This window comes from Enhydra lutris, unplaced genomic scaffold (genome assembly GCF_002288905.1).
Source record: "Enhydra lutris kenyoni isolate GAN:26980312 unplaced genomic scaffold, ASM228890v2 scaffoldscaffold1, whole genome shotgun sequence".
Classification (NCBI taxonomy): domain Eukaryota; kingdom Metazoa; phylum Chordata; class Mammalia; order Carnivora; family Mustelidae; genus Enhydra; species Enhydra lutris.
The window spans coordinates 88,051,746-88,071,168 of NW_019154085.1; the positions used below are offsets into that span (position 1 = coordinate 88,051,746).

At 36.6% G+C, this 19,423-nt stretch overlaps 1 protein-coding gene across 1 annotated transcript in view; it reads right to left on the bottom strand.

The window, feature by feature from the left end:
- The window catches only part of LOC111143410 (Rho GTPase activating protein 15), a 607,442-nt gene that overhangs the window by 531,141 nt on the left and 56,878 nt on the right, over window positions 1-19,423 (bottom strand). The window lies entirely within an intron of this gene.

Sequence of the window (19,423 nt, forward strand, 5' to 3'; positions counted from 1 at the left end):
CTTTTTCAGAGTCAATACTCTATGAATTTTCATGTCCTCTTCTACAAATATATTTACATACACAATAATCAATGGATTAGTGTTTTTGGATTGTATTTTTTGATAATTTAAAACAGAAGCTCTAATTAATAATAGTATTTTACTAAACAGGAATTATCCAGTATTTTACATGAAGGGGGAACAGGGTAAGGTGGAAGACACAAGAGTTAGGAAAAGAAAGAATGAGAGAGAAGAGAGACTGCAGGATGAGTGTGAGGTACTAAAGAATAAAGCAGGTCTGAAAACTGTCTAGAAAAGAACTTTGGATGCCCTTGACTCTGGTTACTGGCACATGTAACTGACTGAAGGGATTAAATCAAATCCTTTTCAGGTTTTGAGAGAATTGTATTACCAAAGAAACGAGAAGCCTGGCCTCAAAAACCTGTGACTCTATACAACCCTTGAACTCCGTATTTGCTCCACAAAACCTCATTGTGAAGGCAGTACAACCTCCAAGGGAGCCATTTTCTTCCAAGTTCACTTTCAATGTGGCCAGTGGGAGATGACAGGGAAGGAAGAGCCTCAAGAAAGGAGAGCCAGAAACCTTGGAGAACAATGGGCATGGGGAATTATCCTGTAAAGGAGAACCAGAAGAGCCAGGAATTGACTCTGCTGCAAGGGCAGAGGTCTCACAGGGCCTGCCCAACAAGGCTTAATAGTCATTGGGTCAAGTGACGGTTGGTTCCATTTATTTCCTTTACAAATGAGAGAGTGTTTGCAGTTATCAAGTTCTCATTCTACTGTTGTTTACTGGATGTGATGGGAAAAACAGAAGAGAGAACTCATTTTTCAAGTTCTAAACCTCTAACCCCCTGGAGAGAAATTGGTGTGATGGAGAAAATTATTTCATTCCCGTTATTCTGCTATTGGAGTTTGATGTAGTAAAGGCATAGGACTTTGGGTCATCTTCTTTGGGGAGGCAGATAGATGTATGTCTAAGTGTTGGAAGACGTGCAAACTGATCTATGGTGAAGGGATCGGGGGGGCGGTACTGTGGCAGACCCTGATGCCTGCTCACCAAAATGTTGTCCTTTCTCCAGGGTATATATCTAGACTGCATTTCTCAGCCTGCCTTGCAGTGAGGAGTGGCCACATGGCTAGTTCAGACCAATGGGATACGAGCAGAATCAAGGAGAAGCTTTCCCCATTCAAAGCTATTAACCAATGAGTGTTTCCCCTCTACATTCCCTCCTTCCTCGAGTACTGGCTGGGAGTGCACACCGAAAAAGGCCCTGCAGGAGGCTGAAGATGTGAGATGGAAGAAGACTCAGAATCCCCACTGCAGAAAAGCCAAACATAGGCCAGGAAAACGCATTTTGTTTTATTCCGTAAACTTTTTATTTTGGAATAATCTTATACTTAGAGAAAAGCTGTATCAAGCACAGAGAGTTCCTATAGAAAATTTCCTTCTTACTGTTTTGTAATGAGAAATAAATTTCTATTTCTTGGAGCTATTGTGTATTTTAGAGAATTTTACAGCTGCTAGCATTACCCTAAATAAAACAACCATAGTTGATCTTAATTCATGTTGAAATGAAGACATATGTGTGTGTGTGTGTGTGTGTGTGTGTGTGTGTGTGTGTGTATTTATATGTATATTCACATATATATACTGGGTATTTAAACCTTTTAAGGAACTAGGAATTTATTTTGCACTGCTAGACATTTGGAACTTACTTCTATTAACTATTAGTTATTAAAATAGGCTTTACTATCTTCACTGAAAATTTAATATATATGTCTTACATTCAATTTACAAGAGTAGAAGAATTCTGGGATTTTTTTTTTTTCTTGTTCCATTTCTCTGAAACTTGTTGGATTTTCAGTCTCGGGTTAAAAATCACTCTCCCAGCATATAAAATGCCTCAGGCTTTAAATGTTAGAGAAAGTACTATCAAGTAATGTCTCCACAGCATTGATGAATAAGCACCTGGGCATTCACTTGTGTCCGTCTTACCATCCCTTCTATGGACAAACCATGCCTTCCTTTGTCTTATCATTATTAGATTTTGATGGGTATATTGGCCCACCAGCCTTTAAATAGTCTCTTCTTGTCAGTATAGAAAGTTTTCCTATTAAGCAATGTTTTAAAATGCATTAGGTATATATTACCAGAGGCACAACAGATGATTTTAACTGATGAATGTTTTCATTATCATTTACACAATCTAAAGGTTTAACAGAAAAACTTAAAACACAAAGCCATTCGTTAATGGTATGAATACATTCTCCATTAAAATAGAGTATAAATAATGTAATTAAATAAGTACTATGTAGTGTGCAAGATGAGAAAAAAAAAACCCACAAACATAGTAAGTGAATGACTGAAATTTGGGAAACAAATTTTTTTAAAGATTTATTTATTTATTATTTATTTTAGAGAGAGAGAAGGAGAGCTCATGCACATGTAGCTGTAGAGGGGAGGGGTGGAGGGGCAGAGGGAGAGAAAGTCTCAAGCAAGCTCCGCACTAGAGCTGAGCCTGACTGGGGGTGTGGGGAGCTCCATCTCACTACCCTGAGATCACTCTCCAAGCCATAACCAAGAGTTGGACATCCAACTGACTGTGCCGCCGAAGCATCCCTGGGAAACAAATTTGAATGAGAAGAAATCAGAACAGAAATGACCAGTTACTGAGCACATGTTTACTTCACCCTTAAAGGGAACTATTGGGTCCATGGTATAAATAAGAATTTAAATTGAGAAATGGCACAGTGTTACTGTCTGTTAACATGTACTCAGTGCTTATTATATGCCAGGCACTGTTCTAAGTATTTTGCATATATTAACGTACTTAATTATCACTCCTTTTTCATAAATGTAGAAACACAGATACAGACAGTTTAAGTAACTTTGAAGATCCAGAGCTAGTAAAAGGCATGGGTGATTTTTTTTTTTTTTTTAAGATTTATTTACTTATTTATTTGACAGAGAGAGATCACAAGTAGGCAGAGAGGCAGGCAGAGAGAGAAGGGGAAGCAGCCTCCCTGCTGAGCAGAAAGCCCAATGCGGGGCTTGATCCCAGGACCCTGGGATCATGACCTGAGCCGAAGGCAGAGGCTTTAACCCTCTGAGCCCCCAGGAACCCCAGCATGGGTGATATTTAATCAGAATCTAAGCCTTCAACTATTGTACTTTATTGTTTCACCAGCAATATAATGTATATGCATAAAAGGCAGTCATTACATTCTTGGAGAACTCCAAAGTTGAGATTATCTGCATGCATAAGGGGTTACTTCTAAGAAAGAAGTTTGAGTCAAATTTATAAATTTGTATACATTTACACAGGAAGCTAGAAATCAGGTTTCAAATCTGTTATGAATTATCTTAATTTTCCTTTAGGGAAAGTAATATTGCTGATTATTCCTAAATCAATAAGCTAGCCAATCTATCATGTTCAACCAAGTTATGGAGATGCAGGAAAAAAGAGAACTTTCATCACCTGTCTTTGCTTTAATGCTCTTCTCAGTTAAGCATTAGGCACAGAAATGTGTTATCATCCCAAATCAGATTACCCTGAGACTTATGATTTAGGAAATTCTGAATCCAAATTTGCTTAGTTGTGTTACATGGATATCAAGAAAATTTAAGATATATCAAGAGAGCTGTCTTTATGTGATTTACTTAATTGAAATAATAATTATAAAGAACACTTGAGGTCAATCAAAACTTCCTGAGGTAAGTTTGAAGGGAACAGAGGCTCTCCTAAGCCATACATAGTATAAAATAACAGAAAATCTTACAGTATTTGTATATTCTTCTCTATCAGTAGTTTATTAGTAGTATCTGAAAATTTTGCAAATTATTACAGGACACTTTCTTGAGAAACATTTCTGCTTAAGACATCAGACGCTTTTATGAACCATTCATTTAGCCAGTAAACATTGCATGTTTAGTACAGTTATATGCCAGTAATTTCTAATAGTAGATGTTTAAAATATACATGTTTGCTGTATTTGTTCATCTTACTAAATATCTGTAATACTAGCATTGCAAGAAGAGTACTTCATTTCTGGACAGTCCTAATTTTTCCTCAATGTATCTGATATTAAAAACCTATGCTTTACTCTACAAATTGTTTCTGGGTAAGTTTCAGAATGCTAACAATCGTGGGCTCCATTGTTCAGTCTCAGGTCCTTTTCACTTTTGCAGCAATTCTTAACTAATCACTGAATTTGGAAAACTTGAATAGCAATAATAATATTAGCAGTAGCTTGATACAACATTATTTTGATACATTATTTTCTCTGTGAGTTACAGAATCATTTCTTCTGAGGAAGGCTTAAAATGGTTTTTACGACGTATGTTCGCTTTCTCTTATGCTTCCAAATATTCTGAAATAGTATACACATCCTTCCTCTAAACATAAGTGGACATGTATGTATATCTACCACATATTTATTTAAGTGTCTACAGCCTGATTTTTTGCTAGTTTGTACGCTCTTAAATTATGATATTTTGGTTTCAATATGATTTTATAGTTCTCATTTGAGAATTTTATGAACTGGTAATTTTCAATTTACTTCCAGTATTTTGTAAAAAGAGACCTTAGCCATTTAAAGTGTATCTGGTCTATTTACTAAGAATGTTACTTCACAGTTTCTTTTGAGGGGGATATGGTTATGTCTTTATTGTTTTCTTATCACAGTGTTCTGTATCTTAAGAAATTTGAGCTTTAACAATAAATACATGAGTTGTTGTTCTCTTCCTTCAAAGAGAAGGAAAAGTCAGCCCTCATCTTTTTGCAATGATGTCATCTTCCTCTTGATTTATTATGTTCAGTAAATGGGAATGATTTGTAGATATCATTGGGAAAAAAAACTTGAAATACAAGTGACTTCTGCTTGGATTTTTTTGGAAATCAATATCAGATGAATATATCACTGAACTGCTTTTAGATCAGATCTATGTGTTTCTCCTTCTTTGTTTCCACCTACCACTCTCTCCACTCCTTTTCTGTCCCCTCTCAGGTATGTTAGCTTTATAATTGTGCAAAGCAAAGTTGGAAGCATGAAGTACTGAGAATGTGCAATGCATATTTTCCTTTAAATTCCTTTTTGTTCTTATTATACATCATAATTAAGTTTTCCAGATATATTTTCCTCCAAAAAGAAAAAAAATTAAAAAGTCATTTTTTTGAAGTGTTTTCATTTTTTTTCCTCCATTTCTTTTTCATTTTAATCTATTTAAAGAACATGAGACTGATGGGTGGGACTAGTGCTTGGTACGAAGTAAAAATAACAGAATTTGGGCATATTATTTTCCTGGTATAGGAAGGTCTACTATGAAAGTTATACATAAACATGAAACATTCCACATAGCTCTGATTTTAAATAGATTACCATTTTTGATGAAAGTTTATATCTTGTGGCTTGGAGTTGAAATAAAAATCACTTGAATAAAAGCATTAGTTAGCTCCAGCATTTTCACAGACATGTACATTTTCCGAGACATACCTCCCATTAACAACCTCCCTGGATACTTGGATAAAAAGCAGAAATAAATCTGTAGTTAAGTTTAGTTTTTATGTTCATGGTGTCTCAAAAGCTTCCCCCCCTCACTGGGGGGTGTATCCCAATTTTTATGTTCAAATCTTCATTTGTTTTGCCAAATTTGTTTTCATAAAGCTATGACAATCAGAAATTAAGAAAAGTTGGTGAAACTTTTATTTATTTTGGGGGGGAATGTGGAAACACGGCCAATATTTCTTGTACTCACAACAGTTTGGTTGTTTAGATATAATAAGCATCGACCTAAAAGATGGCTGTTTTTTTTAAATCATGTGTATGTGGTAGGTAACTGCTTTTGTTGGGAAAAAAAGAAAGTTAATATATGAGGATATTATTTTATCATGCATTTAATCTTCTATTTTTATCTATCTGTGGACACATGTCAATTCACACATGTAAAATCATAATTATTCATCCACTAACTGTACGTATTTTTCATAAGTCTCCATAGAAGATAATGACATTCACCATAGAGAAACCAAATTCTTCTTTTTTGCTCCTTATTGAGGTACCACAGGTATACTGATTCACTGTTAAGATCGCCTTTTCCCTCTGCCTATGATATCATTCAGTTACCATAGTGGACATCCATAAGCAAATGCTCCCTTTTTTTCTTTGTTTGGCTCTTCCATAAACCTTTTTGGCTATAAATAGTCAGAAATCTGACATTCTCCCTTATCTCTATCATCTCCTGCAGAAAATTAAAGGGAAGGATTCAAAAACCTTCTGGAGGACAGAAGTTTTATTATTTTATTTATTTTAACTTTATCTATTACAGTTTTTCAGCAATTTTTTAAATTTGTTGAATAGTCCTTGGTCAACATCTGGGTCATCAGTGGTGCTCACCAGACTTTCAATCCTGAGCTAAGTCTAGTTGAATTAAATTCAGCTTTAACCACATTTTCTTATCTCCCAGATAGCCAAAGAGAAGCAATTGCTGGAATGGTTTAACTTCTTAATATTCCTCCCTGGCTTTATTTAGTCCCAAACACATGTGTTCCTCCAAGAAGAAAACCAAACTGCCTCACACCTTCTTGCTTAAATAAAAATTAGTTATATACCATGCACATGGCCTCGTTTATTGCTACATACTGTTTCCTTTAGTTCTCTCATTTCTTTTTTCATGCTTTCGGTAGAATGTTCCTCTCCAAGAATTTTCTCAGTTGAGAAGTGTCATTCATACAGTCCTTAGATGCACTACTATTTTAGCCTTTTCGAACATGCTCTTGAGATAAAAACTACCAGAACCAAGAAACATAGCCATACCTGCATAACATAATTTTCTACATTTTTCCAGGCAAAGTACTTTTATATATTGTCTTAGTTTTTAGTTTACTTTTTTTCTCTGCATGTTCCTTCCTATTTAGACATGAATCTCCAAGTTGATATGAGAAACTGTGTGCTAAAATAGACACATAAACATTTTATTCTACTCATAATGCTATTATTGGTATTAAATCTAAAGCATTATATACTTTGTTAGAGCCATAGCTAAAGTTACTGTTGCCAGCAAATAATACAGCTTGCTTACTACCTCCTTTACCCTCTGTAACAGTTACTACTCTGATGATTTAAAAAAAATTAAAAAAAGGAATAGAACACTTGGGCCAAACTGACATTTTCTCCACAACTGCAAGACATATGTAATCTTTTAAATAAAAAGATTCAAGACAGCAGAAAACAATACCAAGAAAACTATCTCATAAGCACCTCAAAACAAAGCAAACTAGTAAATGAACAATTATTGAGGCCCCCGAATGGTCAAAACAGTCCATCTATTTTAGCCAGATTAAACAAATCATTGTCAAATCACCATTTGACTATGTTGGGCAGAAACAACCTATATCTAGTTTTACAAAGTTTAACTGTCTAAAAACGAAACAAATTAGAATCAGGTTTTATTTTCAGTCTCAAATAGAAGTCTTTCATTGCCCCGACGTGCTTAAGTTGAAATACCAAGTTTACTTTTTACTCTTTCAGGTATATGTTCAATCACTGAGGAAGAAATTCTGTCATTTGGAAAGTAATCCACCATATGTCAGGTTTGATCCATGATATGTAAAGTTTGACAAAGATATTTACCCACGGTTTGATTTCTATAGTCTGCTGACACGTTTCCTCAGACATCATTATTTCTTAGTGCTAAGCTGGACATGTACTACCTCACTGAAAATGCTCTGCCTGTGTGGAAAGGTCACTTCTACAAGCATTGTGGGAGGCAGGGCTTTTAATGACTACGCCACTCTTTCAAGATTTAACAGGTTTTGGGTCAAATATCTAAAATATGCACATGAAGGCGCTCGGCGGCTTTAGTCTGTATCTAATAATTGTATCTTTCCGGTTTCCTTTCTTTATGTATTCTTTGAGGTTTTCAGAGACCCCAAACTCACCTTCTGCTGCCGAAAAAAGCAGATTTAGTTCTGAAGGTTAATCCAACTCAGCAGGATTGAAGGATGGCACTTTTCCTTGGTCGTAAGTATGTTGGCTCAGGCCAGACAGCTGTTAGGACATTCTCCTCTGGGAATCGTGCCCTCAACACCCACCGTTGATGCACATACATGGTCTACTGGCTGCCGACTTCCGTGCCCATCTGCTCAAATGGCATGATGCCCACTCACAAGTTGGCTGGATCCTTGCCCTTAGTGTGTAGATGCCAGGCAATGATGGGTTTAGATGGGCAGCCTGCATAATACTACAAGTGACAATTTTTTTCTTTCTCCCTCTACAATATCTGTCCTCGGTGCCTTCTCTGAAAGTGGAACTCGTGTTTCTCCACCTTTGCTTTTACCTGTGGACACCCACGGCCTTCCGCAGGTAGGGGTCCAAACGGACGAGACCTGCCACCCACTGTGAGATGAAAGAGAGGAGAGAATCCACAGAGCCCCACATGACAAATTCTAACACTGAAATGGGTTGGATTGTGAAAATTCCGACCACCTGGAGTCTGTCAGAAGAAATTTAGCACGGGTGTAAGTACAGCAGACCTCTCTCTCTCGCAGATAGCAATGGCACCAGGAAATAGTTTAAGTTAGAGCCCCTCTTGCCTGTCACAGCCCCAGCACAGATCACTCGCCTCGCGCCTCGCCTCGCGTTGAAAGGCACATACAATAGTAAATGAAATAAATCAGGCAAAAGGAACAAGCCTAACGGGAACACGATTTATAAGCTCGGTGGGGGCAACGGGGCAAGCTATGATATTCAGACCTCAAAAATAACCCTGACTGGAGGTCCTCATGGAAAGAGAAAGAAACAAAAATAGCATCTCTCTTTCGGATATACAGCAAACCCGTGGAGAGGAATAGATTGGCATAGGAGGTTGTGACTTTAATGATCCAAAGCATATGAATGCTTGTTAGCAGACAGCAGACAGACATAAGTAAGAACAACAGTAATGGCTGCATCTGCATATTCTGGCCTCTGGCACTCAGACCAATCAGGCAGCATGGGAGAGCAGCGCCCGAAGGTATGTTAAAACCGAGCTTTCCTTGTGTGTTTATTTAAGGGTGATTGAATTCAGGGTGTTGTCAGTCTGCCTTGGAGAATGGTTATCCAACGTGTAGGCATGATCTTTCTCCCTGAATATGCTCTGTTGACTGAGTTAGTTATGTGTGACTACTTGCCCTGTCCTAGTCTTTATGCAGTGCCAAAATCCTCCAGTCCAAGTTCCAAAGGAACAGGGCCTAAAAACTTTTGGCTCCGGAATCAAATTAGGCTTCTCTGCTTCCCAAGCCAGAAATGCATAAATACCCAATGGCCAAAACCAAAGAATTTGACATTGTGGAATGAATAGAGCTGTCATATACCACTAAAGTGTGGAAATATCTACTGTTTGAAGTCAAGACTGGTTCAACATCTTCAGTAATCAGAACAGACTTCTTTGGACACCTTCATGGGTTAGTCTGGCTTTTGAGTGAGAATGTTTCTGGCAAGCTACTCATTCCAGATATCAGAAATGCAAGAACATACGGTTTATAAGAGAAAATCTGCCATTTTTTGGTATCAAAAAAATTCTCAAAGGCAGCACATTTTCATAAAAGACAAATCCCTCATCCTGTTTTCCTGATTGACCTTCAAGTTAGCACCACTTGTTTAGATGTATATACTTTAAAAAGAACTAATCAAAGAAGAGGTAAGTTGGTACACTTTGAAAAAAAATGTTTACGTGAAACTCAATTTGGAATTATCTGGGGGAAGTTTCTCGTGAAAAAAGACAAAGAATAGGTATAATCATCCAAGACTCCTCAATCTGATTACTATGCTATAACTGTCAGAGTTCCCAGAGCAAATCATTTTCCTCATGATTTATCATGCCTGGAGGGTGTAACAGTAAGAATTACATACTACTAATTTATTGAAAATGAAGAAAAGCAGATGTCCTGTCTAGGGAATCTTGAGGGTAAAGATCATGTTTTACTCAACTTTAAATTCATCGAATTTAGCATACTATGGAATACATATTCTGGGATCGCCCATTTCAAACTTCATATTGCATCTCTTTATACATGTGACCTATTATTTCATTCCATTCACCCAAAGCTTCAATAGCCTATAATGTCTTGTTTTACAGTTATCTTGTTGGAAACATATTCATCATTCTTTTCAAAAGTCGGTGGTCCTTTCCAGATAAGCTCTTATAATTTCTCATAGGGGATTTGTCATCTTTCCTTACTGAAATCAGGTCAAATTTTCAAAATGATCCCCTCATTAGACTAAAATTGAAATAACTGATACTGGATAATAGTTGGGTAATAGTTGGATAATAGTTTCCTGATCTATGTAGTATATATGATGCTTGAGGATTAGTTTCCTCTTCTACAGGGAGAAACTGAGAAGTTGCATAGCTATAGGTAGGTGTAGATATAGGTAGATAGATATAGTTTTGCTTTTAAAGATCATCACATAATTATGTAGATTATTATTCTGAACTGTTCTATGTTCTGTTATCACTTACCTTCTGGGCAAATTACTTTATTTCCTGGTGCCTCTATTCCCTCAACTGCAAAATATTGCATAGCATAGTACTTATTCCGTATAGGATTACATTAGAAATTTAAAAAAATGAATACATATACAGGTTCAACCCTGTGGTAAGTCATCATCATTATAATCTCCCCGATACCAATTATATTATTCCTCTCCCAGTAGTCCTTCTGGTAAGTGGATCATATTAAGCTAATGTATTACTAACATTTTCAATGATTCTAGAAACTCTGTCAAAGCAAGTTGTTTCTTGGGGTGTCTGGGTGGCACAGTCGGTTAAGCATCTGATTCTTGGTTTCAGCTCAGATCGTGATCTCAGGACTGTGAAATTGAGCCCCGAGTTAAGCTCAGTGCTCAGCATGGAGTCTGTTGTGGATTCCCTCTCCCTCTGCCTCTCCCACTCGTGTGCTCACTCTCTCTCTCTCTCTCTAGAATAAATAAATCCCTCCCCCAAAAGTGATTTGTTTCTATACTTTAAGAAATTTCAGCCATTTCCTTCTAGGATACATTGAAAGCATTTTGTTAGACAAACCTTTAAACACTCAAGGAGATGGGGCTATACTGGGCATACACGCCAGGAGGTGACAGCCTTGGAGTCATTCTAGAATTCTTATTGCAATCCCACCTCTGGCCCACAACAAATCATGTCCCACAAGCAAAATATATCATCTCCTTCCATGATTCCAAAGAGTCTCACTCCATCATAGCATTTCAAAATCCAAAGTCTCATCATCTAAATGTAAATTCCAATCTCCCACTGCTCAAAGACCAAAAATCAAGTCACCCAAATCCAGTTTTGAAGGAAGTTGAACTTGACTGAGATCAACCATTAAGAAAGAAGGCAGGAACCAAATAATTTGGTTCTACAGCTAGTGGTCTTTATTTTATTTTGTTTAAGGATTTTACTTACTTATTTGAGAGAGAGTGTGTGAGAGAGAGGACAAGCAGGAGGAGCCTGAGAGGGAGAAGGAGAAGCAGGCTCCTAGCTGAACAGGAAGCCCAAGTGGAGCTCATTCCAGGGCCCTGGGATCATGACCTGAGCTGAAGGCAGACACTTAACCGACTGAGCCACCCAGGCTCCCCTATAGCTAGTGATGTTTAACAAGTACTGTGCAATATCCATGCTATGAAGTAGTTATGATTATTGCCTTCGTTGCATAGATGATAAATCCAAGGATAGTGAGAAAAGACTGTAAATTAGTAAGAATGAGAAGCTGTTGCTTAACCCAGATTCATCTCATTCAAAAACTCATGCATTCTGACTCCAAAGTTTTTAAATGCTGAAGCTACTGGCCCTTGATATAGATGCTCAACGAATGCTTGTTTTTGCACTATTTGCAGATTAAAATATGCAGTAATGTTTACCACGCTTTCCCTTAATTATTTTACACCTAAGTTCCTATTTTCTATATTCATCATATTTCAGATAAGGAATCTTTATAATCCTCTTGAACGTTATCAGAGAAGAAATAATGATAGCAATGTTTGGGATATGAGAAAGATGAGTAGACTAAAGGTGTATCCACTTTACTACTATATCCATTCAAAAATAGTACGGCAGATTTGTATTTGGTGAATCCTAGAACTGGGAAATGACTATCTGTTCTAGGTGCCATACCATTCAATACGGTATCATACCATACCATACCATAAAGATTCCAGGATGGATTTCTAGTTGAAAGTGATGGATTGACCACAAATGCTAATCTCCCCTGTTTACTAAAATTAGAGGAAAAGAAAAAAATGTATTTATAAAGAATGAGAGAGTGAGCAAAAGTGGGTGATATATCTCAAAAAGTTTTTGGGAGATAAAATGTATATGAAAATGTAATTACTTTGTATAATGAAAGAAGATACAACCTCAGTGTTTCCAGACATGGAAGATGGGTATTAACGACAAAATGTTCATAGCCATCACTTGGAAGCATCCATGAAAGACAAAGTCAAGGTTGTCTATAACTGTCATCATCCAGAAAAGCTGGGATCCCAGGCTCACTCATTCATTGCATATAGCCAGATGACTGTTCCCAGATCTGTATAACAGAGACATTGAACCAGACACCTTCAGGAGTCTTGACTCAGGGTCACCTGGCATCACAGAGGGCAGACAGGACTGTGGGACTATGAACCAGGGGATTAAATTTACCTACTAAGCAGTGGGACACTTTCCTTCTATTCTCAACCATTCTCCCAGAAATCCCAGAAACAAAAATGTATCCCTTCATCTAGAAGACTTGAGGAGTTTTCTCTAGAAGAACAAATGGCTTCAAAGTTCACCAGATACTAAAATTTGGATATCCTCAATGAAAAACCTCTTTGTGGGGCACCAGGGTGGCTCAATCAGTTGAGCATCTGCTTTCAGCTCAGGTCATGATCTCGTGATCTCAAGATGGAGACCCGCATTGAGATCCCTGCCCAGTGGGGAGCCTGCTTCTCCCTCTCCCTCAGCGCCTATCCCCTTCTTGTGCTCTCTCTCTCTCACCTTCTCTCTAAAATAAATAAGCAAAATCTTTAAAAAAAAAAAAAAGAAAGAAAGAAAGAAACGAAAACGAAAAGCCTCTTTTGCATGTTCTATGCATTTTACAGAGAAGCTCATCAGTCAACAAGCACAGCACTTAAACTCCAAACATACAGACAGCATTTTTTTCTATTTTTTATTTTTCACTTTATATTTTTTTATTATGTTCAGTTAGCCATTATATAGTGCATCATTAGTTTTTAATGTAGTGTTCAATGATTCATTGGTTACATGTAACACCCGGTGCACATCACAATACCCACCATTTGCATCGACATGGATGGAATTACAGAGGATTATGGGAAGTGAAGTAAATCAAACAGAGAAAGACAGTTATCATATGGTTTCACTCATATGTGGAACATAATCATTAGCACAGAGGTCCATAAGGGAAGGGAGGGAAATCTGAAGGGGAAGAAATCAGAGAGGGAGACGAACCATGAGAGACTATGGACCCTGGGAAAAAAACTGAGGCTTTCAAAGGAGAATGAGGTGGGGGGAGGTGGTAGCAGGGTGATTGGTATTAAGGAGGGCACGTGTTGTGACATACTGATAGCAATTTTAAAATATGAATATGTAGGCATGGGTCACAAGAAATTGATTATTATCTGATTATTATCATATATAACATAACATTTATATACTATACTTAAAAATAATAATTATAGCATATAGAGTGTATTATACAATACTATATAATACACTGTATATATTTTATAATTAGTAGATTATATACTTCTTTCTTGAGCACTATGTATGTAAAATGCACTGTTCTAACTGCTGAATAAAATAACCTCTGCTTTAAAATCATTGAGGAAAGTCCCAAGATGGAAAAGGAATATCAAAAATATAAAATGGAACTCAAAATAAGCAGAAATAATACCAAGGAAAGAAAGAAAAAAATGCTTAAAAATGTTATTGATAATAATAGCAAGAAATAAGAAAACATATAAGATTCATAAAAACAGGATGAATAATAAAGAAAGGCATTTGAAAATTAAAAACATAAATAAATATATTTAACACAGTTTTGGAGAATAAGAATAATAAATTGTGTCAGGGAACAGAAAAAACAGAGAGATGAATTATAAAAAAAGAAAATAAAATAATAAAATATAAAATAATTTAGGATGTTCAGCATCTACCTTATAGAAAAGCTTAAGAAAAAATGAAATGCATCATAAGAACTTTTAAAATAAAGTACAACAGAATGTCCCAGGATTTTATGATATAAGCCTTCTGATTGAAAGAGCCTACCAAGTGTCCAGTGTAATAAATTAAGAAGTATGTCACACAATTATAAAGAAGTAAGAAGAGAGAAAGATCAAGGATCACATACAAACAAATGGGAATCAGAATGGTGTTGGACTTCAAAACCTGATGGGGGCTAGATGAATGCTTTCAAAGTTTAAGGAGAAAATATTATCAACTCAGAATCATGTAGCCTGTCAAACTATCAATCAGAAGGCAGAATTGAATAAGAACATCTCCAGATATAGGAAAACTCAAAGCATTTGTTTCCACTACATTCTTTTTGGGAAACTACTGAGGAAAATACTTTAGCAATATGATGGATTTGACCAAGGGAAAAAAGTGATTGGAAATAAGACGTACAGACATAGGAACATCGCAAGGAGAAGCCACATGTTCACAGATATGTATCAGGGAAGAAGAGTCTTCAGTACAAGTTGAAGGAAGAAGATGGATATCAATAGGAAGAAGACTTTTAAAAAAAGAAAAAGGGGAAACATATTATTTCATGTTTTAGTGTTTGAGAAAAAGATTGGTAAGAGTCTGACAGATTGCTGGCATCTTTGGGAAAATTAGCTATAGATATGATGAAATATGAGTGAATTAAACTAAGACAATCATTGACTCCACAAAAGAAAGTTGAATCCAAAGGAATGATATTTATATAATAATTCTTGGCTCAACAGCAAATACTTAGAAAAACACAACAATGGCAGTTAGTAATTGAAAAAAAATGTGATATAACTATAGTTGAAAAAATTGAAGGAAGGGAAGATGTGGAGTATAAGAGAGTTTAGATTGAACTATAATAGAAAATCAATATATAATACCTACAATAGATAAACCAGGAAAAATCAGTATATACATAATATTGCAAAGTATGAAGGTTAATGTAAAAAAGAAAAAATAACCATTAAAAAAACTAAAACTGCTGAAGGTAGTTGCCTCTAGGAAGTGGGATTTAATGAGGAAAAAAGAAGCCAGAGGAATGCTAAATTTAGTCCAAACTTTGGTAGACTAATGTCTTAAGTTCATGTATAACTTTGATAAGGAATAACAGCCAATTACAAGCTAAGTGTGATGTATCATTTAAAAAAAAAATTCTTCAAATAGTTCTGCGAGAGAGAGAGAGAAGGCAATTACACCTAATTGGATAAATGCCCAACTAGGGCCCTCAGCAATCAATCTACACCACCCAAAAAGTCCCACTGGGCTACCAGATCCCGAATACAAGTTAAATATGAAAAGAATTGTAAATATGATTCAACATAAAATAATTGTTACAAAAACACAATGGTAACAATCAGCGATTCAAGCCCTGCATTCACCATTAATCTGTGTGATTTAGGGCAAGTTATTTAACCTTTCTATATCTCAGTTTCCTCATCTACAAAATACAGCATATTTTATACCTCATAGCGTTAGGGGATGATTCAATGGGTTAATACTGCAAACATGCTTATAAGAGCACTTGGTACATAGTAAATGCTCAATAAAGGTTAGCTACTATTATTGTCAAAAGAACTCCTGAATTTTGAACCCAAACATAAGTCCTCTGAAAATAGAGGTGTCAGCCTTTGAGCTCTCTAGGGTTTCCACCTGACAACTCATTCTCTAATGCACCCACTAAGGGCACAGGAGCAGTCAGGGTCAAAGGAGGAGGGAAGAAGAAGTGGGGACCCTAGTCCCTCTCCTTCTCCCTCTGGCCTGGCTTCCTTTTGTCCTGTGAAGGCATTTTACCTACACCAATGTGCCTTGCCAAACCAACAGCCAAAGAGTAAGATGCTTTAGGTTTGCATTTAGCACCATATTAGAAACATCCGTGCTATTATTTAACATGACATTTGTCTTTCTGAACATTAAGTGGAAAGGGCTGGGAAATAATCTCTTGGTCGTTATTAGTGGGTGAGGGGCAACTAGTTCCCAGATTCCTTGCCATCCACAGAAAGCTTTTCATATTTGTGCCCTTTATAGAAATCTGCAAAGAGAAAGAGAAAGCCCTGTCACTCCTCACCTACTCAAAACCTTTTCATTTCCAAATCAAGGGAAGCTGCCAAAATTGTATTAATTTTTAAAAAATAACTCGCTCAGTAATGCTCCCCTTGGGTGAATAAAGAGGGAGTCTAATTCTGAGCCCATTTTTTATCCTCCATTGTGTACACACCACAATGTACGAGTTAGCTCATTAGTGCTCTCGGCAAGGGCCATCATTTTTAAATGATCAAAGTGCTTGTTTGGGGAGAAATCAGTCACATAGAGTAATGGTTCCCAAACTGTGATCCTGAGCATTTAGGGGAGAGTCCTCTGTGGTTCATTTAGGAGATATTTTAAGGGAAATGTGAAGGCTAATAAAATATAGGACCAAGTGGGAATAGTTTAAAGATAAAGGGACATAGAATGGTCATTATATTGATTTGGGGACAGGGATCTGAAATCAGTGGCAGTTCAAAAATGAGAAATAAGAAATGTAAATCATTGTATATAAAACAGATGCAAAATAATCCTAGGAATTGATGCTTTGGGTCACATGCTAAAAGGAAATTTTTATAATAGAGACAAATTTTGTAATATAACTCTTAAAATGAAAACTATATATGGCTCAACTTTAAAACAGAAGGCTTTAACTTAATAATCTTTCAAATAAAATTTCTCATAAAGCAAAAGGCAAATTCTTGCTCCTTATAAGTAGGGATGATTTAAATAGAGATTGCTAAGTTTTAATCATTAAATAAAGAAAATATGTTTTTGTTCATATTTCATATTCTCAAGTTTCCCTGGTAATTTGTGGCTTTACCACTGATTTGATTTTCCTCATCTAGCCACTGTGAAAGACACACCCAAATCAAACAGCAATAAAAAAGGAAAAGTTGAGTTATTTTTGAAATTTTGACCACAAGTCCTACAGAAACTTTAATGGCAGATTTCCTGAAGGAATGTAAAAAGTATTTATTAAATATCCTTTACAGGAGTTTGATTGAAGTTTGCTAGACCTGTTGCAGGAACCTATGGGATGTTAATTTGGGCGTCTATGTTGAAAGAAAAAAAAGAATAAGATGGGGATTTGGAAAGTTCTTGGTGAAGCAAATGAATTTGGGGTTGGAAAATTTTTTTAAATATATATTTCATACCTTTCTTATAAATTTGAAATAGAATACTTTTTCTTTTAATGTTATGAAATATCACTTAAAATTTCTGCTTCATGATTTGTAAAGCCTTTATGAAACTGATAAAGGCTAAACAGATTCCCTACAACAGCAATTAATAATGGGGATTTACAGTGAGCACATGGGGAAGAAGGCAAAACTCATCCTAACCACAAAAGAAGGGTATCTCTAGAGAAAGAATCTCAACTCTTTCTGGGACTCTAAACATACCTGTAGAAAACACACTGTCAGGGACAACTGCTAATTTGCTGTGATTTATAGCCATCTAACTGTACTCCTAGGAGATATTATGTAATCTTAAAGAAGAGCATATTTTGAAAACACCTTCCATGTAACTATGACCTTGATCAAAAATCAGAGAAAGAACCAAAAGCTTAAAGCAAGGAAAAAAATCCAAAAAAAGTTCAAAGTATATGCGCTTCAATCTGCATTTGTAGTTCAAAGTAATGGAGCAAAAAAAGCTTCACTAATGATAAAGTAAATTAAAAAGAGAAGAAATGTATTTTTATTTTAAGGTAGAGACTACACGTAGTTCAGGCTAATAACCCCAAAGAATAGCACAGTACTTGGTATCTGGCCGGTATGGGATAGATTTTTTTAAATTGAATGTTAAAATATCAATAGAAATATTTCACTCTATTTCTCAAAATGATTTCATATATATTATCCCATTTCATAAAAGCAGCAGTATTGTACAATGTGAAAGAAATTGTTACATCCATTTGAAAGACAGGGAAATTGAGCTACAGTTCAGATGAGCGTTTCCGGGGTGATTTCTATAGCAAAACATGGTGTTGAGTCCTGCAGAGGCCAGGTAGAATTACTATTATAATAAATATATCTCTTTTTTACTTACATTCAAAGTCATGTGACCCACAAAATCAGCCTCTTGAAGAGGTATCATTGATTACTAAACTGAGGTGCAAAGATATTAAGTAACTCCCTATTAGCCAGCTGGTATTCTGATCCTCTACCAAATCACACAATGCTTCTTTGAGGCCACACAGAGCAGAATCTGCTGCTCTCTTTCCATTGGACTATTCCATCCCCAAATGTCAGGGTGGTGTATGGATTGGCATATAGCTCAAGAAAAGAGTCCGGCTTGGGACGTCTGGGTGGCTCAGTCGGTTCAGCGGCTGCCTTTGGCTCAGGTCATGATCCCCTGGGATCGAGTCCCACATCAGGCTACCTGCTCAGTGGGGATTCTGCTTCTCCCTCTCCCTGTGCCTGCCACTCTGCCTGTTTGTGCTCTCTCTCTGTCAAATAAATAAATAAACTCTTAAAAAATAAAGAAAAAAAAAATAGTCCCGCTTTATTCAAGTCAAAACCGTCAGCAGAATTCCTAAGTAAGCAACACAGCTGAGTAAGTTTGCCCAGTTTGCTCTCCCTCCACTGGCCACGCAGTGCTGTCCGATATTTTGAGGTCATATTTATACAGATAGACTTTCAGCGGATGCTAAAGGCACTTGTCCTTCAGACTTTCTCCTTGCCAAAAATCTTGCCTCCTCTTTAGTGTATGCAACCCTTCACCCTGTCGAATGCTATTCTTTGCAACTCAGCTCACAGGATATCCTTCAAAATATAAGCGAGTGGAGCAACAAGCTACCTCAGCGGCCGTGTCATTTTGGGTTACGTGTTTCTGTCCTCTCTTCATGAAACTGCGCTGCCGGAACGCTGACCTCCCCAGCTGCCGTCAAGTGCCATGGGCTACTAGTCAAAGAAAAAGCGAGAGCGCTGAAGAGCAAGGGCAGTCACAGCAGAGAAGCTCCTGCTTGGCCCGATCTTACATTCCTGTCTTTTCCCCTGCCATGCCGGCTTGATGTACAAAGACTACCTTTTTATGGGATTCCAACTGTAAACTTCAATTTAAGGACAGTGTCTCTTTCTTTTAGTAAATTTCGCTTCAAGGAAATAAACTTATAACATGACAGCATTTTATCTTCTGCTTTAAAAAAAAAAAAAA